We start from the raw sequence: 25,546 nt of genomic DNA on the forward strand, positions 1-25,546 counted from the left end.
GAATTTGAATTTGTAAATTATTGATATGGGATATCAATGAGAGATTGTTGATTCAGTTTGAAAGATTTTGGATCGTTTTAAAACGGAATTATTACATGAAAAAATGTGTGTTCAGTATTTTGTAAACATAGTCTATTTTGTATACTCTGGGTAACCTAAGCTGGAAGATACTTTCTTGTTACGCCAGACTTGTAAGTAAATTACACGTGCAATTGTAGTTTTTTAAATTCAAACTGCATATGATGAAATTTTTACCGAAAATTTAAGTTTTTGGAATGTTCTGCAAATACTGTATTTGGGAATGTGCTTCTAATGGCCGATTGAGCTAACGAATATTTAAAGTCACTTGAGATAAGTAGGAAATAGAGTTGGAATGTCGTGCAGTTCATGTGCAAAGTGATAAACAAAGTTTGAAGTTTTAGCTTTACAATTCCTGAGTGAGTATCTGCAGTTTAAAAAATTCAAATTACCATCTGCTGATGATAATATCAGAAATGCATTAAAAATACAATGAGAATTGCCATGGATATTAGCATACCACATGTTAGTTGAAACAGGTTGTAAGGCTGCTTAGATAATTAGAATCACTATTGAGCTAATGCGAAATGTCAAACTGTTTGCAACACAACGAAATTTACCGCGCATGTTCTCATCAGCAAGATAATACTGATGTGACATTCCTCAGCGGCAGCTAGTAGAATCGTATGAAGTGGAACAACTCTGTCCGGATGGAACAAAGTGATCGAAGAAGATGGCAAAAAGTCGTACTTAATTAACCGGCGAGAGATCAGCAATCTTAGATAATGAGAGAAGTGCGTTTTTAAAAAGCCGTTGACAAAAAGCATAAGCGTCCCGAGCCTGTGGCACATTAACGTCGGCTCGGAATCTAAGAGAGTGCGATCGGTATCGAACCAGCAACATTGACCAACGTCATTGTTCGAATGTCCGATGGCATTTCGGCCAGGTAATTAATGGCACCTCCGTTAACAAACACGATTCTGTGGGAACATTCCTATCTTTCGAATGTGTCAAGATAGTTTTTTCGGATAGGAACTTCCCAAAAGTATCGCGTTCGAGGGGGGATTATTTTTTCGGGCCGGACACGATTTACGACCCGTATTGTTTAGATAGGTAATCAGAACCCCGTTCGAAATTTACCTTACCCGAGTCTGAATAATGTACTTGGAAAAAGTGGTTTCTTTTTATCCCAGTGACAATGTATTGACACTAAGATGCTGAATAAGGATACATGTCAAGATTGCTGATGATGGTCCTGCTAAAACATTAACTTCTACTGATTAAAAACTGTTTTTGACACTTTTAGATCCTAATAAAGATTGTAGGAAAATTGGCTTGTACACTCCATTTGAACTTCCACTCACTTTGCTCTTTAGTAACTGTTAGGCCATTTAAGTAGGCTGAGGTATGCACGATACAGTAACAGTAAGTCTTTTGTATGAGTGTTGATCTTATTGGAACGAAGGGGGGTTTTCATCTCTTTTTGGGAGTTAAAGTGATTCCTTCCGCATACTTTTATCTTTTGCAATATTGCCTCAGAATTTACCTCAGAATCGACATTTTCCTTCCTTCGCTAGTTTTTCAGATGGTACCACAAGAGGCCTGTGAGTAGACCGGTGATGATTCTTTTATATCTTCTCGGGTCAAATCAAACAATTCTTTAATCTTTGAGATGAAGTCTTTTTACTTAACGCAAACCTGGAATTCCTCTTAATGGTTCCAGCTATATCTTTTCTTATTTACGAACGTCCGTTCTTAGATGATTACTTGTCAGTCGTAAAACGTGTTCAACTGCGTGAAGGAAAGCCGTGGCTTCTTGTTTTGCCAATGTATCGACTATTTAATTTTCTTAATGCAATGAAATAGTGCCTTCTTACCCCAGCAAACTTACTAAATTGATTTTGTTTTTATTGCTGTGCCAAATTGCTGTAGTGTCCTATACCAATTTGGAATTACAGGAAAATGATGTTGATGCCTTTAATGCAGCCACGAACAGTAACTACTAATCTCATACAAATTAGGGGAGAGCTTAATCTGTCCGTACCCCACACAAACGAGTTATGTCCAACCTTTTCATTCCAGCTATCAAAGGTCTATCTTAGTTTGCTGGTTTCACTACAGAATCCAATAGAATTAACTCCAGGATTTTTAGGTGCCCAGGATGATCACCTGTTTCTAATTTTGCTGTTTGGTTCAGTCTTCTCTGTTGAGGTTTAGAAAAGCTTCTATTTTTACTGTTGGAGTAGTTTGCATGGTACAGGTGCCATCCATCCAATAAGGTTTTTTTGTCATTCTTGGTTTGTAAGACCCAAGGAAAGGGTTCATGGAACATACCGTTGTCTGACTTGGTATCAGTTTAGTTAGAAGTTGGTCTCATCTTTAATTGAATTTATTTGGTATTGGTTTATGGTATGGAATCTAACCTAATTGTTGGAATCGATATCATTTGATGTACCTTATTTTAGTATTTTTGTGTATTTATTATTGTTACATTGTATTACTTACTTGATCATTATTTTGACTTATTCTTAAAGCAAGAGAGCATGAAATCTCTTAAGACCTCCTTTGATGGAGCAAAGAAATAGCGCTCAGATACTGAACGTGTAGAATTATTCTACGCAGGGCATAAGAACACGTATATTACTTAAATACCAAAACTAATGTTTTGCTGATACCAGATCACTATATCGAAGACGATATGGCATATTGATGACAAGGTCTTTACCCATATAGGTAATAATATTGAGCAAACTTCAATGGTGATCTTATTCAATTTGACAATTTCAAACTTCTTCTGGAAGCCTTATATACAGGGTGGTCCAGTTTTAAATGTCAATAATTCACCAATCCATAGCCAATTAAAAAATAAGTTGACATTCATTATATCATTTTTCTGAAAAGTGCTTCCTAAGGAAAATACAGTCCTTCAAATTTCTGTTTAAAAAATCGTTTTTTTTTGTCATAACTGTCAGACCGTTGGAGCAATATTGATCAAATTTGGAACAAGCACTTTATTACACGTTATTACGGTCAAAGACCCAAAACTAACCTAACCCAACTTAAAAATTGTCTTGGAAACGGAAAATTCACTTAAGAAGTTTAAAAAATATTATTGTAGCCAGTTTTCATAGTTTCCAGACAAACTAAACGACTTTAGTTTTGAAAATTGAATTAGAAAAGATAAAAATTGCAGAAGCTTAAAAGTTGTGTTTGTAACCAGTTTTCATGCAAATCGAGAGACTTTAATACTAAAAATTGACTTGTAGACATAAAAACTACTATTTCAAGAATTTGTTACTACAAATTCATACATTTAAACCTTAAAAATTGACTTGAACCCCAAAATGTGACTGAACTAATGAAAAGTGACATCAGAAGCTTAAAATTTGCATGTGAAGTAAGTTTTCATATTTTGAAGACAAATTTCAATATTTTAGTCTTGAAAATAGTCTTAGATGCAGGACATTGACATTAGATTCTTGAAAATTGTCTTGAAAACGAACTTTTCGTGCTTTTTACTTTGCTTTTCATTTTCTTCGAATTCTGGACTATTTTTAGTGCTTCAAAACTGCTTTCAGCTTGGAAAAGCGAGTTTCAAGACTATCTTCACCAAGTTATTGACATAGCAAACTTAAAATAGCTATTTATGTAACCAGTTACGAAAAGTTCGATTTTGTGTAACGAATGAATGTTTGTAGGGCGAGAAAAACAGGGAGTGATGAAATGAACTTTTCATAACTAGTTACATAAAGTGATACTTTTCGTAACTAGTTACGGAAAGTAAAACGTTTAATCACTCTAATCAGTTTTGAAAAGTGTCACTTTATATGCCAAAATTATAAAAAACAATTATTACATTCTTCATAGACTTAAAATAGCATTCCAAGATTTGTCACTATTAAATCGACTTCTAGACACCCCAGTGCTCAAAATTCGTGTATTTCTTAATAAACTAGACTGTTTTTAGTGTTTTAAGGCTGTTTTCAGTGCCTCAAATCGAGTTTCAAGACTATTTTTACAAAGTTTTTGACTTATCAGGCCTAAAAGCCAGTTTGTCCACTGACCATAGTCTTGAAAATGTTATTTCAAGCTTCTTCACTATTAAATTGACTTCTACACTCATAGGTGCAATAAATTGTAGCACCTTTAAGAAATTCAGTTTTTTTTTAGTACTTTTTAAGATTGAAAAATCGAGTTTAAGACTATTTCCAAAAGTCAAGTTTCTTCAGTAATAAAAGTAAAAAATGTTGGTACCAAATGCTACAATAATAGTCTTGAGAACTAATTTTTAGAAATAAAATAGTCCGAAAATTTAATTTACTTCTAGACTTGTTGTCCAGTCCAGATAATTGAGTTAATTGAGTACACCAATTAAAGTCTTGAAAATATACTTTTGGACTCTCTTTAGTCCTAGTAAAGTCAGTTCTAGCATTAAAAGTCAACTTTTATATTATTTTTAGTAGTAAAAAATGAGTTTCATGCACAATACAATCTTTGTCTTGATTTCCGGACTTTTTTTAGTTTTTGAATGCCAGTTTCAGACACTCAAGCAGGATGGCAGTCTGAGAAAGCGAATCATAAGACCATTCCTAGTAGTAAAAAGTTTTTATACTATTCAGTACAAATTTGGACTTTCACAAGTCTTGGATGTTCAGTTTTAAACTATAAAACGATTTTTTAAATTGAAATTTGGAGGACTGTATCTTCCTTAGGAAACGTTTTTCAGAAAAATGAAATAATGCAAATCAACTTATTTTTTGATTAGCTATCAAATGGTGAATTATTGACACTTAAAACTGGACCACCCTGTACAAATCAACCAGTTTTACAACCATACTATCCTATATAATTTTAAAAAGGAAAACCAAACTAAACCTATAATTCTGGCAGAAAGTTTAAACCAGACAATTGGAAATGTTGGATGATAGTGGTAAAATAAAAAAACTTTTTCTATTTGGGCATATCATCTAAAAACATGGATTCGTGTATATAACGATGAAGACGCAAAGAAACAAGTTGAAAATGATTGATTCGCGACTTTAAAGCAAAAGTATCCGGGAATCGGGCACCCTCCTGCTGCGTCCATTTAGTAAATTGCTCTCCAGCAAACAAACGCCAGCAGTGATAAAAGAGAGTGCAATTCACCGTGAGAACGAAATATTAATAAAAAATTAGCACGGGGCCGAATTAAAAGTTGAGTCGGCCCTACAGTGTGTTATTGGTAAAATTGAACTATGGGGATATTGTACAAAAATAGACGGCGTGATAAATTTTGTACGGACATAATGGCATTATAAAAATCGATGACAATTAACGCGTGCGCTCGGCACAACGGATGATGTGGCGAGCGCCATTTCCAGCCGTAATCTCATTTGGAGCGCTGCCGGGGGACGAAATCTAATTAGCGCGGAAAGCTGGTCGGTAATTACTGCGATTAATCAATCCATTCCTATTCCGGTAACAAGTATTTCTACGTTGCCTGCGTGAAATAGAACCCATTTCATGGGGGCACTTTTTCACCAAAAAAAATAAATAAAACACCGCAGATTCCCGAGCGCCTTCATTATCAGCACCATCGAAATCCGCATGCAAATGTCACTCGGTTCCAAGTCTCGCTATATAAATATTAAAATTTTAGCTTGTTAAAATTTCCCGTCTCGATAAATTAATGGGCATTCATAATTGATTAGCCTAGTTCGCATAATCGCGAAATTAATATGCGACATCTAATAAGAATCTAAAACAGTCTACATTTCCATAACAAGGAACCATACATAAAGCAGCTCTTGATCATGTTAGTTAACTCTGTTCAGTTAACGGTCAATTCGTTTTTTGTTCATGAAGTTTCAGCTTAAATTAACTAAGTTGGTAATCAGATCATCGGTCTTTTATTATGGAAAAAATTCAGACTTTTGAATAAACTTGTAGGTACCAATCGACAGAGTTGATGAGGCTTCGACAGATGCCAGCATGGAAAATGATAGAGATGTTAACAGATATTGGACTGGAACAGCGTTTTCAAGGAGGCTTTAAAAAACACAAATTGAGGCATCAGAGTTAACGGAGAAATCATCAATAATATCCGCTATGCTGATGACACCGTCTTGTTATCGGACAGTATAGAGGGGCTACAAGGGTTGTTAGACAGGATCAACCAAACTAGTGAGGAGTACGGGCTGAACTTAAATGTCAGTAAGACCAAATATATGGTGATTAGTAAAAATCCAGTCCAATCAGGTAGCGTGTATATAAACAATAAGCCAGTTGAGATGAAGGCAAAGTTCACTTATCTCGGCTGCACGTTCAACGGAGACTGGGATCACTCACAGGAGATAAAACATAGAATTGAAATAGCGAGAAGTACGTTTATGCAGATGACACCGCTTCTGTCTGATCTGGCTCTAAAGAAGAGAAAGTAGAATATGTGTTTTATGTACTCCACTCTTCTGTACGGGGTGGAGGCTTGGACACGGTCAGACGCTATGGAAAAAAAGCTGCAAGCTTTTGAAATGTGGATTTTCAGAAGAATTCTTAGAATCTCTTGGATAGAAAGAATTACAAACGAAGAAGTACTCCGAAGAATGGGATGTGAGCCTGAAATCATGCTTACTGTGAAGCGTAGAAAATTAGAGTATTTTGGCCATATCATGAGAAATAACAAATACAGAATTCTTCAAAACATAATCCAAGGCAAAGTTGATTGGACGACAAGGGCCTGGAAGAAGAAGATATTCATGGCTGGCTAACCTGCGAAAATGGTTTGGAGCAACATCTACTGAATTGTTCCGATGCGCAGCCAGATGATAGATAGCAATAGAAGAAGAAGTACCAATCAAATTCAGTGGGATTCTGTCTTATATCAAAAGTATTACAAATCAGTGACAGAACTCTGCTTTATGACACAAATTAGAGAAGAAATTTAAGACGTTATTATAGAAATTACAACGAAAAGTTACATTTCACAATTACTGATGGTTAATGGAGTTGTACAGTTATTTCGACCGTTGGGCCTCTCAAATGCTCCTTGTAGAAATATCTAGTTGATTTGATGATTGTTGAGTTGGTATCAATGAGTTCTTTTGCTAGATTTATATAGCTGAAGGATTTGATACTTTTTTGTATCAAATTTGGCAGTTCACTTATTTTTGGGCCGGATAAAAAGTGAAAGTTTTCTATTTCTCAAACAAATTTTGAAGGCGGATGAATGGAATTCATTTAATGTGTGGATCCAGTAAGTAATGCTATAAAATCAGAATCTGAAAAATCAGAATTTTCCACGTTTAGTGAAATCCAAGTAATTTTGAATTCTCAGATGTTTACCCTTTTGCAGTATCATGGAATTTCGATACAAACTGTATCAGTCACTTTCATCAGTCATGTTTGCCTTATAATATATAAATTCGATGCGAATAGCTATTTACTTAACAAGTGCGGAAATTGGTACTTTTCCGCACGAGACTGCATTTTAAGGATGAAAATATTCCTACAAGTATCAATTTTTGTTAAATTGAACAAACGTGTATAGTAAAAGGACTAAAATAAAGATCTCTCTTTGCAAAGGATTAAAAGTGCATTCTTAATTGAGAAATTAAACCTACAGTTTAGGTTTATTTATTTAAATGTATATTTTTTAAAAATAAGTGCGGAAAAGTATTTCTTCCCTCACCCGAGTAGGAAATAGTTATAACAAGTGCGGAAAGCTTCGCGGAAAGTTCGGGCAAGCAGTTAAGGGACGGGAAAGACGCTTTCCGCATGTGTTAGGTTAGGTTAGGTGAAAAAAAAAATTAAATGAATGCGAAAAAGTAACTTTTCCACATTAGTGCGGTAAAGTTACTTTACCGCAGTGACTTTTTCTTCGTTTAAACATCTCATAAAAAAGTTGGTAAAAATGGGTATTTTCGCTCTACACATATAAACTTCAAAATTGCACGTTTATTATTCATCTTGCAATGCGGAAAAGTATCTTTACCGAACTAGTATAGAAAAGTACTTCTTCCCGCACACAAATGAGTGCGAAAAAGTTCACTCTACCGCACCCGAGTCGGAAATAGTATATTATCTTACAAGCACGGAATGATACTTATTATGAGTAAAAAATAAGCATTCTGTCTGAGTTATATACGATATTTTTTCTACGTCTATTACAAAAAATCAAAACTTAAATCGGAAAAATTGGTATTTGACAATCAATCAAAATTAACTGAATGTGTGAAAATGTTGGTTTTGTTTCTACGAATACTGCACGTAGCAACCCGTAGGAAATCATCACATTTTCTTACTAGAAGAACTGTGTTACTAGTAAGTTTTAACTTTACTGTTAGGTTAAAACTACTTTTATCTTAGTTAATCGATTTCAGTTCAAATAATGAAGACGTGCCAGAAGAATGCGAATGTGTCAAAGGTAGAAAGTAGTATATTATATTACAAGCAGGGAATGATACTTAATTCAGCAGAATAACCCTAGATCAAAAATAGTAGTATAAACACAAATTATTGCTTTTGATGTTATACTGGCACAATATTTTTCGATTTTTGGACGATGTCAGTGTTGTGACTTACTGAGTCTAAGAACTACGTTTATAGGACACTGAGTATTGTTGATTTCTGATGAAAGAAGTAAAAGTAATAATGAAATTCTGAAAATTGGATGAAAGATGAATGAAATGAACTGTCTATTGTGAGACCCACACGTTTATCTTCAACAACAGCAACAAAAAAAATCTCTAGTGTATCTCATCATTTTTTCGTGCAATTTAAGACTGACAATAAGTCATGGTCAAAGTATCCTTTAGCTTATATGAGTTATGTGTAACTCCACCCTAACGTACACTTTACATATTATAAAATTAGCATCAAATGCAAATAACCTCCGCAACTACAACCGCATTTACATTTCTGTCTATAACAATATTATGCAAATAATTCGAGAATTATACGAATTTAAATAACATATGACTCGTGTTTTTTTTTGTCGTACGCGATCAATTGCGAAAATGACACAATTAATTTACAGATAAATTTTCCATTTTAGTGCCGCATTAGAGTACAAATGAACCTTACAGTCGCCATATGACAGGCTTTAGAGTACCGTTTCTCGGATAGTAATCGCGAAAAAAACTAACTGCCTGTCGATTATTGTTAAGATTAGAATTTTATTAAGTCGCTGGATTATTTAAACGTAAAGCATTTTAACGCGCGCCTGGATAGCTTACAGGTAGATTAATGATGTTTATAAAGCGAGCGTATACACTCAAATATTAGGATATGTTTGGAAATCTATGAAACCAGGCGTGACCCAAAAATCTACGTGCGGTATAATTTTAAGACGTGATTAATTACTACTTATATACATCAGTTCGATTCCCGTTAAATTAGGGTTATGGGAGAAAAGAAACGGGTCCAAAAAATTAGGGCCGGCAGAATGGCGTGTTAGCCTTGCTCTTTTGTAATTGTCGCAACACTGAAAGGGCGCGCCCGGTTCCACCTGATCCATTAAGAGATACATCGGATCCATAGAAAGTGCGCCCGCCCTATCTTTCCGCGGCATTCATCATGGTCCGGAAGGCACCGAAAGATTCGGTAATTACATTTTGCGCAAGCGGAATGTAAGCGAGCTATGCAGATCACATTTTAATGCAATTCCATCCATTATCGTGGCAGGACCATTAGCACCCGCGCTGATGCAATTTGGATTGTATAGAAACAAACGCAACGATATCGCAATGGTGGTCGGGTTCGTCGCCTCCACATTTGGAAATCCATTTTGCATTTCTCCTCCGGATTACAATGCCACCGGCTCAATAAAGTTATCTTTCGGCACAATGTTCACTTCATGCTTCGGCGACTTAATTTTCATTCCACGATTTTAATACTTTTTTACCTTTTCTCGTCAGGATTTCACCGTAAATCTCTTATTGTCATAACTGGGATTTATTTCATTTGACGTTGTACTGCAACAGTTTTTTTGCAGTTGAATCTGTAGGAAAAATCAATTCAGATTTCGAATCACAATTCTTACACGTACCTAACTGTCTATTGTCAAAGTTGTATTTCAAAACTTGTGTACTCGATATAAAACCAGTTTTTTCCAAAAAAAATATGCTTCGAACGCTATAGTATAGCCAGAGACAGATATTCAATGAATCAATAATGGGTTAGCCACCCAAACCATTTATTGAAAGTTTATTAGCATCAAAATTTTTGTTGTTGTGATTAAGATTGGATGAGAGTTATATTTTGAAAATATTTTCGGGGGTAATATCCCTAGTGCATTTAATTTTTCCGGAAAAACGAGTTTCTAAGTAATTTGTTTTAACAAATAGCATGATGATTTCTCGTCTTCGACTCGGATGATTTTTAAAACCACTCTCGCTCATGCTATTTGTTAAAACAAATTACTTAGAAAAGAGTATTCCAATTTTTCCACAGGAAAAATTAGATGCACGAGGGATATTTGGTAAGATTATTTCCTGAGTTAAATAAACATTTTATTTTAATTAAAACCATAAGAACAATAATTAATAAGAACAATAACTTTCAAGCTAGAAAGGGTAACACTATTCTTTATGTTGCTGTGAGGAGTGTGCAATTTTTTCGAATTTTTTTCCGGAAAAACTGCTCACAGCTAAGTTGACAGTTGTTAAGTGATTTTTCCACTTAACATTTACATTTATTATACTAATTCTTGATAGCGATTGGTCAAAATTGATAGGAAGGAAATAATCATGTAAAACTGTCACTTCAAATTGCTTATTTCAAATGGGATATCCTGAAGTTTTTATATTTAGATTAAGTAATATTCCTTAAACCTATTTCCTCACAGTATTTTTTAATTTTTCAAAAGTTATAAGTCAAAACTAAAACAGTCGACTAAAAGGAATTGCACTATTTTTCCAAAAAATCACCGCAAAAAATACTTTTTTTTTGTTGAATTGAAACTGTCCGAGATCTGAATGAAAAATGTCCAGTCCAGGATATGCAAACCACGCAGAATGTGGGTTTTACATTTTCAGTGTATTTTAAGCTCAAAATTACTCCTAAATAAGTAGATTCCTGTTGATTATAATATCCGAATTAAAGAATACGTAATCAGATACAACAAATCAACACTCAATGCTTTAACTGGGAAATAATAAAGGCTGACCATATCAGAACATAGAAAATTTCCAAAAAACCACTTTTCAATGACAAATTGATGTTTAGTCGTCACCTGACAACATTTCAGTTCATTGGACAGTTTAGGTTTTTCGTGTTGCTTTCACTTTCACAAAAAATTAGTCGTTTATAATGTTTCCTCTCATTTCTTATGATAGTAATGCAGGTTAATATGTTCTATGAATAGCACAAAGATGCTACGTAACGGATTTCTTCTACTGACATTGTAGTCGTCTTGGTTTGTTTGCCATCATATCAAAAAATCTAAAGTAGAATTTGTGTCTCCGACTTGTAGCTTACTACATCAAGCAGTACTTGTTTTCCTTGAGCTTTGCCATATTCCATCGTATTCTTCTTCTTTTGGTGCCGTATCAGGTCCTTCTGATGTTGGCAATCACAATGGCGAATTGTGCTCTGTCTTCGACGAGTCTAAGAGTTGTTCTGCGCTTCGAATTTCGGTCCATTCTCTAAGATTCCTTAACCACGAGGCTTGTCTTGTACCGACTCCTCTACGGTATCGATCACCCCTGAGTATGTGACCCAGATAGGACAGCATTTCACTGGTATTGGTAGTTCGTGGACGGCGCCTGCTCTATTTGAAACCGCCACATTTGTCCGTATGGCTATCCATGGGCTTCGAACCACACGCCTATGTAGCCACATTTCAAATTCTTCAAGACGATTAACGGTTGCTGCTTTTAAGGTCCAAATCTCTGCCCCATACAACAGTATAGACCATATGTAGCACTTGATCATTCTCTGGCGGAGTTTTAAATTTAGATTATTATTGCAGAAGAGTGATTTCATTTTTTGAAAGGTTGTGCGAACCGACTCGATTCTGCACTTAACTTCTTTATCCGGGTCGAGATGCTCTGTGATGTAACAACCAATATGTTTGAAACATGGAACCCTTTCCATAGTCTTAACAAGTCAAAACACACAAATACCCACTTCAATTCTTTTTTGGGCAACAGTGTGTTCCAAATCTCGTACGACAACGTTTCTGACGTATCTGAATTACTTTTGAGCTTAGTTCTTCAAAGGTTAATATCCCTTGTGTAGATCATGGCTTTGTCTTCATGTTTTACTTCGTTCCAGGCGTATTCTATATGGATCTGCCAGCTTCTACTTAATCTTTTGCTTAATTCAAAAGAAGTATCCTTCTTCTATGGATCCTTATCTTTCTCCAGATTTAGATCGATGTTACATTTGTGGCACTATTTATTCAATGCGATTATCTTTTGTTGCAAGTACGTAGTCAGATCACTCATACTTCTGGCTGAGAATGTTCTTCCTGCTTCATTTAACTCTCCCTAAGGACTAGAATCGTTTTTAATGCAGAATTGGCATATTCTAGTTTGCAGGAAACCATCATTTTTAACATTTTTTGGTGATAACAGTTTTCTTACTAGACTGTTACCATTGTCACTCTTCTCGCGTGAATCACTGAGAACATTATCATCTAACTTTCCACACTCTTTTCTTCTGAATGTAGGCTTTCCAGCTACTCCTTCCACTTTTCAGGACTCTTCAGAGAACGGTAGCACTCACAACTTCTTCCCCCCAACGAGCTTGTACCAAAATAATGTAACTCTCTGTGGTAGAAGGTATACACGTAATTTTGGGACACCATGTGTTTGGTACTTTTTTTCATAATATAGGAACATGCAACAAATGATTAACTACATCTAAAATTACCTAATAAATTGCAGAAAAAAATGTTTTTACCAACTTGTGGTTGTCTGATTTTGCAACCAAACATACTCTATTAGTGGTGGCATATAATTGAAAACGTTCATGGCTCAATCGGTTAAGTGATTGTTTCGTTCATTCTTTCTGGTGATTTATACATGGTCTTATATATGATGAAAAATGTATCGCGTTTTGGCAGTTATCACATGTTTTCCCTATATGCGCTTCACAATGACAGTATAAAGTTGTTACCGCAACTGATACTGCAAAGTCATTTTTCAAACGAAACATCATAGACAGGTTGGAAAATTGGGGTTTGAAATAAGGGTCGGCGTTGCAATATATACGCGAGGTAAATGAAAATTAAATTGGCGGCAGTTGATCAAGTAGTCGAAAATGAAGGATTATAAGGCATGCGATGGCTTCCCGGAGGCCGGCGAACAATGTTCATTTAAAATTTATTTTGGAATGTAGCAATTAAGCACTCGGAACGGAATCATTTGACTAATTGCTAAAGCAGTTTCTTAATAGACGTCCCAACACGAGGCGGATGGCACCCAAGAGGATAGCGGAAGGGTTGGCGGCGTAATCAGCAGAGATAACGCTCGCTCAATTCACGTGTGTGCCGCTTCGGTTTGCGAAACAGTAGTAAGGCGGGTCGTTATTGTTCCAGCTTTCCCTATTTTCATTTCCTGCTACAATAGTTCATTAAAAAGGTGTTTCGGAGGCTATTTGGTAAGCTATTAGGTGGCCCGATATTGCTCCTCGGAGAACCATTTGCCGGCGGCAGCATCCGACGACAATGAAAGTCACTCGTAAATTGGCACTACGGAATAGGGGCGAGAGAAAGAGAGACAACGTCTGACCCGGCCGTGTCTTTGCGTGATGACCGAACTCGAACAGTCAAGTTGCAATTCCATCGTTGCGGACTGATAACGGCCCCTTCAAGCCAGCGACGACAATTTATCACCGAGACGCATTAACCCAGGTGAACCCCCTGCACGGGGAAGCAAGACAATGTCTCCGAGCGGTAATGGTATGAAGCTGTGAAAAATGATGATGATACGGGTTCGTGAAAAACGAAATTCTCCAGGGAGAAGGGACTCTGCGCCGTTTTTTCCTTTTTTCCTTCCAGCTTTCCGCAAAAGGGAAAGATGCTGTTTGCGAATACAAAAGCTCCGGATGACTGCTCAAGCGAGTGTAACCGGCCACTGCCTCGCTTACTTAGTGGAGCATTGCACATCGGAAAATATATCGAGTACTCGCTTTATTTCCCTGTTCATGCATCAACCATTTTAATTTTCATTCGAACTGCTCATTAACTAACACTTTATCGATTTACTTTATCCCCTCAGAAATTAAACTCTCGATACCAACACAAGAAAATCGTGACTTGTTAATAAATTGAAAGAAGGTTTTGGAACTGCTGCTAAACCAATTTGTTAGATGGCAAATCAGAAATCTAACGGGTGATTCAGAATGAAGGACAACCTTCTTCTTAATAACTTTATTCAGATTCATGAAACATTTTTGAAAGATGTATGGCAATTTAAAACTTAAAATCGCAACCACGAGAAACAAATATGTTTCTACACATTTTGGTCCTCTAGCATAAGAGTTACCATCATAAATTACTAGATTTTGAGCATCAGCAGCATTACACGTTTACAGTTACACCGCTATAAAACGACATCGACATTATCGAAAGCCAAGAACACCAGAAAAAACAAAGCTAATAAAATAATACAATACTTGAGCACAGACGAGAATTTTAAAAAGGCGGGAAGGCAAGAGACAAGAGAATTCAAATAATAGCATCGTATACGTCTTTCGGTAAAAAGTTATAGGCTGTGGAAAACTGAATGGAACGAGCATTAGCATTGTTCCGCGGCCCCCGATAGGATTGAGTGCAAAAGGGCATTATTCCCACCGCGTCTGAAACAAGCAAAACAGATACGTCATTATAGAAAACTAATCGTGGATCGCGCGTTTGATGAATACATATTCAGGGAGTATTATTGTACTGTCTACGTGTGTACGTGTGTGGCCATGTATGGGGATTCCACTTTACTGTAATCCAGCATGATGAGAAAAAAAAACAGTTTTGTTTCATATGTGTCTGAACATATAAATTGGTTTTAAACTTTAATACGACTGCTTGAAGCGTAGAACACTTATACGGAAGAGATACCGACACCAAGAGGCATCAGACAAGGTGACAACTATAGCCAATTTCCGTTCAACCTCTTAAAGGACAGAATTATAGAGGAAGTATTATCACTAAATATGGAATACCGAATGGGACAGAATAAAAGAATCAGCATGGTATGCTACGCCGATGATGCAGTTATTTTCGCTGAAACGGAGGACGATCTACAGAGACAACTACACAAATTCTGCCAGGTCAGCCAAGCGATGAACATGACCATATCTATAGAAAAAACGAGAAGCATAACCTTAGCTAAAGACCCCGTAAGATGTAAGGGTGGTAGTTCAGGACAAAATCATCGAGCAAGTCTCACAATTCAAATATCTGGGTATGGATCTGTTCAGGTGAAGGACCTAAGAAACCAGATCAACAAAACGACTGCCATGTCGGGCTGCTTAAGGCAGATAATATGGGCGAACGAATACATGCGAAAGGATAGCAAGGTCAGGATCTATAAGACTTGTATCAGGCCAATCATGACATAGAAACCAGAGAAGAAACCAACAAAACGAAAAGAATGCTTCGAGTAGCTGAAATGAAAACGCTCAGAACTATAATGGGAAAAACAAGAATAGACCGAATTAGGAACACTGACATTAGGGAACAATGTGGGGTGCAAGACATCGTAAGATGGGGGAGACAAAGAAAGAGATGTTGGTACGCTCACGTGAGAAGAATGGAAGAGGGAAGACTGCCACGCATCGCACTTGAAGGAAAACCGATAGGGAAAAGAGCAGCCGGAAGACCACCTAATAGATGGAAGGACAGCTGGCAGTCCACCTCCCAGGAACTGATCCAGAAGAATCTGCAAAACTAACAGATGGCGAGATCTTAATCATGAATAAGAAGAAGAAGAAGATGTTATTACAAAAGTTATAAAGCTTCTCTTAAATCAACAGAAAGTATGATAATTAATTTTGTGTGACGTCAATAATCTGTATGAAGCAATGTGGTCATACTTACAATCATTATGATGACATATCAAACTTGTGATTATTAAAATTTAGGAGATTATAAAGAGTGTAATATATTAATTATAGAAAACCGTACCTTCATCGACTAATTATCTTAAAAAGTTATGAAAATGCCAAATACTACTACAATCGTCTTCCAATTCTTGATTAGTTTAAATGGTTCAGCACTTTTCACTGTCACTCTCTTTTTTGTAGCACCATGTATAAGTGAAGCTGAGATTCTAAAGGTTTCTACAAATCAAAAACAATCTACAGTTTATGTCTTTTTCGTGTCATTACTATGAAAACCATAACACGATGCTGGACGTTGTTGGATTTTGCAATCTCTACAGGCAGACTAACAAAATGTTGATCGTCGGAAATGACATTTTGTTGATTTTTCAAGGATAGTTTGAAAAACTCTTACATTTGCTTGTCCTTAAGATAATATTTGACGATTTTCTGATACTAAAAAATTACTTGATTACCTAAATACAATTGAAAATCTTTTCTCTTTTAAAAATCTATTCGTATTTTCTTTTTCTGGATAAACTAAATTTAAATTGAAAATAGTAAAACCGGTCAGGGACAGGTATGTGTATAGACAGGGCTTCCAAACAAACCCCAATAGACTTTACACCCTAGACTGAAAAAAAATGTCAGAGAGTCGAGTTGTTTGGTGAAATGATAAATGGTCAACCCCCCAAACCTTGATAACGGTTTTACAATTACAAATGAATGTTGTTGGGAAAAAAACTAGTTTTAATGGTTCAAATTCAGAGTAGTTTTTAAATTTGCTGTGCTGCTATCAATTCCCATCGAGGGTCTGTAGTGACCACGAGTTCAAGACCCTAATTTGTTCGAATCTAGAGAAAAAAGACAATCCTTAATTAGTGCAATAAATTGTGAAACGTGTTTGGTTAAGTAGGTAAAAACCCTTTCTGACCAAAAGAAGATAAAGTGATACAAACGACATCGTTAAATTAAATATGCATTCTGGTGTGTGTCGATCGACAGAGAACGTTTACGATATCGAGAAATGGCGTGTAATTGTTCAATTTTGAAAGTAGCATCAAATCCAAGAAGACACAATTACGGCCCTTTGCATCCGTATCCGAAGGCATAACTGCGGAACTCGTATTTTGTTTGCAATTTAACCGACGCGCCGCATCTCGTCCCTCACCCCTTTGTTCATTCCTGCCGCCTCATTCGCCGAGTTGATTCTGTTTTTCAGCAACCCCCAGGATTCTGTGCCGGCGGGCCCAGATAAGAGAATTGCACTGTCAAGCCGGAATGATATATTTGACCAACATTTCCATAGAGCAGCAGCCGCTCGCACGAGGATTTCCAATGAAGCGTGCTACGTGCGTAATCTCTAAAATTCGAATTAACGCACACACAAAACCCCGCCCATAGTCCGACGCCCCGGTTATCTTAAGTCTCACACCTGAAATATTTGCTCGGGAAAATCGTTTCGTATTAATTAAAGTTCCCGCTTAAATTTACTCTAACCCCACTCTCTCTCTACGTCCTTTTTAGACTTTCTCAACAACACTAATTACCGCGCAACAAAGTAGTTTCTCGGATAGCATCAGCAAGAGTCTGTTAAAGCAAAATCAGGCAATCTTGAAATTATCTTTATCTGTTTCATTTAAGCTTTTTTGCTTAAACCATTCTGAAAAATTCAAAATTCTCTTAAATTCTAAATATGTATCTAAATTTTGAAAAACTGTTTTCATTTTCTGTAAAAGGGACTATTTCTATTCTGTTGGTTGGTTATATATTCTTATAGTATTTTTTGTATATCTTTTAAATTCGACAAATTTGGCAATAACTCAAATTGCACATATTTTTCTAAATTATGTCTTCTCATTCTTCTCGGACATTTAACAGAACATTACATGAAATTTTACTTTATATACCAAACATGTTTCTTTTGATCTTCCTCTCTTCCCATTTCTGTGGTTAATTTCACCAACTTTTAGAAACCCGCTTATCACTATGTTCCACCATGTAAATTACGTTCTTTTAATCTCGTCCCTTATTGTTTATTCTGCTTACATGATTTACTTTTACTTCTCCTGCAAATATTATGCCTCAAAAAATAGTACCATTTAGAGCTGTTTCCTGTCCCGTAATTCTTGATTTGACCACAGATTGAAACATTCAGTTACTTTTTCCTTTAATTATTCTTGCTCCGATCTCAAATTCTGGTTGTGCCCCGCAATTCAATGTGTTCCTATACAGGGTGCCACAAATTCGTGTCTAAGTATGGGGATCTCACAAACGGTAAGAGATATAGGGTTGGTTAAATGAAGGCAAAGTTGCCCAAGTTCGAATTCAATGTTATCCCGCTTTAACATAACGAAATTTCGGAAAAAATAAGCTTAAATAAGAAAGATAATTTAAATTTATTGACACTTTGTCATTGCAACTTTTTTCCCTCTAAAACCTGACATCGTCACATTTGACGTTCGACGTTTCGGTTTTTGCCAGCCATCATTTTCGGTTGGTTTTCGAAGCTGCGAAGAAGTTATAAAGAAGCTATCAGGCAAATTAGATCCAGTTTTGAATCTCATATGATAATTACAGCTGTTTTATTGCAGTGTTACTAAAATGTTTCATCTTCTGCCAATGTTTTTGGCGACTGATTCGACTATCCGTATCAATTTTTTCTCCTTGAGCTGTAAAAACATCGGATAGTCTTGCCCGAAATCCTGCTTGCTCCTCTATTTCTTTCGAATTATCTTCCAATTCTATGATGTCTTTAACTAATTGCTCATAAAGTCCATTAATTGTACTTGTGATCGAGATACACCTATAATGGTATGTAAATGGGTATTCTCCACGCTCCTTTCCAACCTGGTTTTTTTAAGAAGCATTTGAGGATACAGAGATTGGGATCAGAGTTTATAGTGCGTGGATCAGTAATATTCGGTATGCTGACAACGCAGTTCTCATTGCGGATAGCATGGATAAATGGCAGTCTTGGCACCAAGAAAACTAGGTTTATGGTAGTAACAAGGGATGAAAACCGTTTTGCTCACTGGGCTGATTTTTAATGGAAAATCAATATAATGTGTGAAATGTTTTAAATACCTTGGTTTATCTAAAAATCTAGCAGAACTTAGGTTGAGATTTGTAGACTGCTACATCTGGCCAGCTGGGTTCGACTGTCAAGACAAATATGGTTAACAAATTAGAAGCATTTGAAAAGTGAGTGTATTGCAGAATTTTCAACATCTCATGGATGGTCAAAGTAAGAAACGAGGAAGTTTTAAGAATGATAAACAAGGACCGTCAACTCTCCAATACTAGTAAAATGAGAAAAACAGCTTACCTCGGCCATAATAATAAGCGCAATGACAAATACTTCTTGATCGCAGATCAAGAAGAAGAAGCAGTTTTTTTATTTGTACATTTGACAAAAACATAGATGAATAAAGAAGCATTGAAGGTATATTAACAACACTGTCTAGAGATATGATAGGTTTGTGTTGTCTGAGTATACAGAATGTTGAAACTTATATCGAAAAAACAAATACAAAAGTACGATTGAATGTTCTTCTCAACATAACTTTAGGTCACGATTTCAGTACGACTTACCTGTATGTTTTATAATATTATTAACCTACGTAATTAGCGTTTTTTAACTCAGATTTTTTACGCAAACTGCATAACTACTCACTTTGGTTTTATTAAGGTAGCAGGATATTCTTCGTTTAGTACATTAAATCGTCAATAGATGATTTTGTTGATAATCCCACCTTTACTTTATTTGTTCAAGGTGGTTTACTGTAAAACCTGAAAACACTTTGGCAGTGTTGCATCTGCTTTATTTTTCTATCTAAACCTTAGTTTGGCTTCTGGTAAACTGACAAAAAATTACCAAAAGCATACTTCAATTAATTTTTTTAAACCACCAATATTTATAGTGAAAACCCAAACAAAAATACAGAACGCACTCAAAATTTTACTAATATAGTAGTATAGAAAGTCTGGATAATTAATAGTTTAAAATGTTTTCTTGTTTGTGTTTTAATTTCATGGATTATAAGCAATTGAATATACACGATGTCTGTCAATACCCCGTATTGATTAGCTATGTAAACCAATAGACAGAAAAATGTTATCATTCGATAAAGTACTCGTGTTTAACATGTTTCCGTAAGCTTAACACAATAGAGACCTAGATTCGGAAATCCCAAAGTGAACGCGATATCCCACTGTCATGTTTTCCCAGTAACATGATCCTGCGTGATTTCCAAAGTAAACCGGGGAGTCAAAGTGTGTCCCTAACTCATTGTTTTTATCAACCCTTCCACGGTTTAATATTTCTAAGGGTGGGGGGTGCACTCACGCTGCTCGCCCTAATCCGTCCTAATGATCGGCTCGCCGGTTCCTCGATCACAATTCCTGACACTTGTCTCAATTCCCGACCTATCGAACTCTACTAACAAATAATCACTATTCCATTTGTGATCCGGTAATTATCGTTGCTCTTTCTGGGGGAAAATAGTTTACGTTTAACCCCTTAATGGATTAGGAGAAGCTGGAAAAGGGTTAGGGCGCCCTGGAAAAATAATTGCATTACTATGTACACACACAATATATATTATAATTATAAGATGCGAATCAGATGTCGCCAGTGCAGTACACGCGCTAGCACCGTACTCCGAGAGCAAAATTATGAATGTACCCAATTACATCTTAAAAGCCGTGCTCCATTAATTTTCACAGCTGCTGCCTCTTAATTGGGATCCACACGCTCGATAATAAACGGAAACCATCGCAGTTATTCTCTGTATTTTGCACAGCCTGGGTTGATTACGTGAGACACTAGATGACGGTTCTCGCGAATGGCACTCCAGATGCAAATAATAATTTAACCCCTACTTCTGGAACGATAATTATCCGAACAAAACGTTTAATTTAACGTAGCCTTTCCAAAACCCTATAAATTATTTTGGCTAAGAGAGTGTGCCCTCCGTCCTGCTTTTACTTCATTTCTAATTTAACTAACTTGATTCGTTTTTACATAACGACTAATTTGCAAATTGTTATTTATAAAAAGTTACTAAATTACTGGATCTGTGGTTGATCTGTTCTAATGATACTAACCAATAAGCAAAAGAATATTATGACGTCAAACTGATTCATTACTAACTGTAGCAATGATTAAAAATACAGAAGAATGTCACTGGCCATGACAGCACCCAATCGCATGTGGTCATTGAAACGATAACATGTCAGCCACTTTGTTGATTTATATGTCAATCATGGCTGAAAACAAACAATTGATTTTACTTACATGTATGTGTCATGATTGGGTGGTGTTTAACTGTCACTTAAAAAAACTTATTTGTGAGGATGGCGTCACAAAGATAAAAAGTCTACTAGTTTTGAAGCTAGAATTTGTTGAAAACCTCCAGGACAAGTAAGCTGGTTTGTGGTTAGTAGACAACGTGTTACTCCTCACCCCACTGAGACCGTAATTTTTACCGGATTAAGCTTGAAATTTTTCTGGTCATAGCTGGATAGTACAGCTACAAATCAAGACTAAAAACACTTCTCTAAGTCTACTAGTTTTGAAGCTAGAATTTTTTGAAAACCTCCTGGGCAAGTAAGCTGGTTTGTAGTTAGTAGACAAGGTGTTACTCCTCACCCCACTGAGACCGTAGTTTTTACCGGATCAAACTGATATTTTTTTCTGGTGATAGCTGGATAGTATAGCTACAAATCAAGATAAAAAGAACACTTTTTATGATACGATTTACAAAAATATATAATTACAATTAGTATTCTGTTTGAACTAATACAACACTTGTTTAGTCAAAAGTATTTTGAAATTCTACACTAGACAGTCATAAACAAGTTACAGGACGTTTTTTTTATTTTGGAAAAAATAACAAAATGGGAGCTTGCTACACTATTACGCCGCCCTGTTTATGTAAATTTTTTCTATAGTTCACATATTAACCAAAATTTTTAAAATAAGATTTTATACATTTTTTGACAAAATGACTAATTTCTGGGTTGATCGTGGATAAAGTATATTGCACATGGTGATTTTTTATATTCTGCTCAATAGCATATATTATATTTTGTTAATTTTTATCTGACAACATACAGTTTAAATCAAGCAATGTTGCCGTATTTTTCCTACATTGCAGAGCCTGATTGATCAAAAAATCTGTTTTTCTGATTTTAAATGTATGTATTTTATTGAGGTTATATTGGTTAATTTTCGAAAAATATAGGGATGAAACTGACAGAATTCCATTTTTTTTAACTCAAAATATGCTATTTTAAGTCTTAAACTAGTAATGTTTAAATTACCAATATTTACTTTACCAGGAAAATTTGACCGGTAAGTTACTAGTAAATTACAAATACTGTATTTCTGGCAGTTCAAATTTTGACACCGCTTTTCTCACGGACTGTATCAAATGTTGTAGTGTTTTTTCAGGTTATTGGGTAGGAAATTTAATGAGGATTCCAAAAATCTGCTTAACACAGTCATTTTTTCACTCCAAGTGGATTTTACAGACGATTTTGTCCCTGACTGTCTTTCAAACTGTATTTCTGGCAGTTCAAATTTTAATACCGCATTTCTCCCTGACTTTATCAAATTTTGTAGTGTTTTTTTAGGTTATTGAATAGGAAATTAAATGAGGATTTCAAAAATCTGCTAAAAACAGTCATTTTCTTACTCCAAGGGGATTTTACTAGTGATTTTGTCCCTGGCTGTCTTTCAAACTGTATTTCTGACAATTCAAATTTTAATTCCGCATTTCTCCATGACTGTATCACATTTTTTTAGTGTTTTTTTAGGTTATTGGATAGGAAATTTAATGAGGATTCCAAAAATCTGCTAAAAACAGTTATTTTGTCACTCCAAGGGAATTTTACAGGCGATTTTGTCCCTTACTTTCAAACTGTATTTCTGGCAATTCAAATTTTAATACCGCATTTTTCCATGACTGTATCACATTTTTTTAGTGTTTTTTCAGGTTATTGGATAGGAAATTTAATGAGGATTCCAAAAATCTGCTTAAAACAGTCATTTTTTCACTCCAAGTGGATTTTACAGACAATTTTGTTCCTAACTGTCTTTAAAACTGTATTTCTGGCAGTTCAAATTTTAATAACGCATTTCTCCCTGACTGTATTACATTTTGTAGTGTTTTTTCAGGTTATTGAATAGGAAACTAAATGAGGATTCCAAAAATCTCCTAAAAACAGTCATTTTCTCACTCCAAGGGGATTTTACAGGCGATTTTGTACCTGACTGTCTTTCAAACTGTATTTATGGCAGTTCAAATTTTAATACCGCATTTCTCCCTGACCGTACCAAATTTTTTAATGTTTTTCCAGGTTGTTTAATAGTAAATCTAATGAGGATTCCAAAAATGTGCCTAAAACTGTCATTTTCTCACCCCAAGTGGGTCTGACGGGCAATTTTGTCCCTGACTATCAAACTGTGCTAAAAAGTTGCAAAAATCAAGGTTTAGAAAAGTTTTCTTGCAGCATTCAATACAAAACGTGTTTCTGAGATTTATGACAGTTAATTTGACTTGGTCACGTTACTGCCTGGCTAAGTTATTTTTCAAAAACCACGTGATATCCATCCCTACTATCAAAATTTGCCTAACACAGTTTTCTTACAGTTTTCAAAACAAGACGGGTTTCTGAGATTTATTACAGTTATTTTGACAATTGTCAATATATCGTCGCAGTCGCGTCATTTTTGATAATATAGAAAATTTCTACATACCTAAAGAAAATATAATTATACTTTTGATTATAATAACTTTGCAAATAAGTATCGTCTATGTCTATTATAAAACACAGGGTGGTTCAGTAAAAAGCGTATGCTACGTGCAAATATATTGATCCTTTGTGTCAATGCACGTAGCATACGCTTTTTACTGAACCACCCTGTGTTCTTCACCTGTGTGCACACTATTATAAAAGTGCCAAAAAACTTAAAAAGTTTTAACCTAATCAAAATTATGGAAGAATATAAGGGTACAAGTTATTCGAAAAGATCCTAGAAGAAAATTAGCTTTCAAAGGCTTGTTTATTTACTAAATTGGAATATGGCATTTTGAAGAACATTTTCGAAATCTTGACTGGTAAATATGACACTAAAGCTGAATTCGCTAATTCGATTGGAGTGTTTTGAGTATGTTTCTGTCTTGTTCTAACCTTAAAAACACATTGGGATAAACTGACTCAAATCATGTCTAGAGGGCTCGACATTTTTCAGTTTCGTTGTTAATAATTGTCTTTTGACTAAACTTTAAAAACCACGCAACTCTAACTTTAATAAAACTAAGATATTCTACAATTTCAATCGTAGACACATCTAGAGACCCTACACGTTCGTACGTTTGAGAAAAATGAATGAGTTGCATTTAAAATACCAACATAAAGAGCCTTTACATTGTGAAAAACATGTCTGCTTAAAAAAAACTGAAGCTTAAGTGAAACAAAGCACTGTTTTAGGAACCAAATTATCCCCGAGGCAATATGGAATGCGCTTTCAGAGAAATCAATAAACAAAAGTAATATTAGTAGTTAGTTCTCTCATTTTGGTTTATTTACACGAATATAAAATCGGGGTTTGTTTATTATGATGCGAACCGATGTTAGGGATCATTCAGATTTTTTGTTCTTGGACTAGGATATTTATTGTCGCTTTACTGGGATTGCTTATTTATTGTGTAAATTTACATATACGTAGTCATGTATTTGAAAGAATCGCAATTAAAAATTGATGATTTTTATTAGGGTAGGTTAGATTTAGTTTAGTAGAAAAATGTGTTGTTTAAAATACATTTAATATAGCATTATCATATCCTCAAAACTTATTTGGATACACAACACCAACAGAATCTAAAAATTGATTTACCCTACATTTTTTTTTTTTTGAAGAGTAGTAGGAAAAACGGTTTGTTGGGTCTCGTTCTCCCCGAAAATGGGGAAAAAAAAGAGGAAAGGTCGTTTTGCAAATTGGGAAAAGATGAACAGCCCGTCAGGCCCATATACATCAAGAATCGATGTGGCGTATTTCCTTCGACTTACATATGAATAATAAAGGGAATGGTGCAAGTGTAATAGTCGCCGTGGGAAGCAGTCTCGACCCGCGCCCTAATGGATAGGGGAAATTGATCCAACAAAATTCCTTGTAATTTTGTTTATGTGTGACGCGCGACGCAAGGGAAAGATGCCTTCGAGTTCCGTTGCCGTTGGCGTAATCGAAATACGACTCGCAAAATGTTTCCCCGCAAACTTTTAAGCTAATTCCCATAAACAACGGTGCTCGTTTCACGGAAAACAAAACATTTTGATTTACCTACGCTTTTTAGCCCTTTTCCACCGTATCGATCCGTTGCAGTCTGCTCAATTATGCAAGTTTTAATCTTTTGATCAAAGGATACGTTAGAAGAAATAGCATAGTGGCATTATCACAAAATGATAACAATAGCATCTACTGTAGTATAGAAACCAAGAC

General features: G+C 35.5%; 1 protein-coding gene and 1 long non-coding RNA gene across 9 annotated transcripts in view; one reads left to right on the plus strand and one right to left on the minus strand.

The window, feature by feature from the left end:
- Nucleotides 1-25,546, plus strand: part of hth (Meis homeobox homothorax) — a 318,454-nt gene that overhangs the window by 269,687 nt on the left and 23,221 nt on the right. The window lies entirely within an intron of this gene.
- LOC145724602 (uncharacterized) lies at nt 17,874-18,340 on the minus strand. The gene is made up of 2 exons (XR_014177051.1): nt 18,201-18,340; nt 17,874-18,107 (listed from the first exon to the last, which is right to left on the minus strand). It is a non-coding gene; the product is annotated as an uncharacterized LOC145724602 (long non-coding RNA).

The sequence above is a fragment of the Ips typographus genome, linkage group LG2 (genome assembly GCF_016097725.1).
Source record: "Ips typographus isolate SLU linkage group LG2, UJ_Ityp_2.0, whole genome shotgun sequence".
NCBI lineage: Eukaryota > Metazoa > Arthropoda > Insecta > Coleoptera > Curculionidae > Ips > Ips typographus.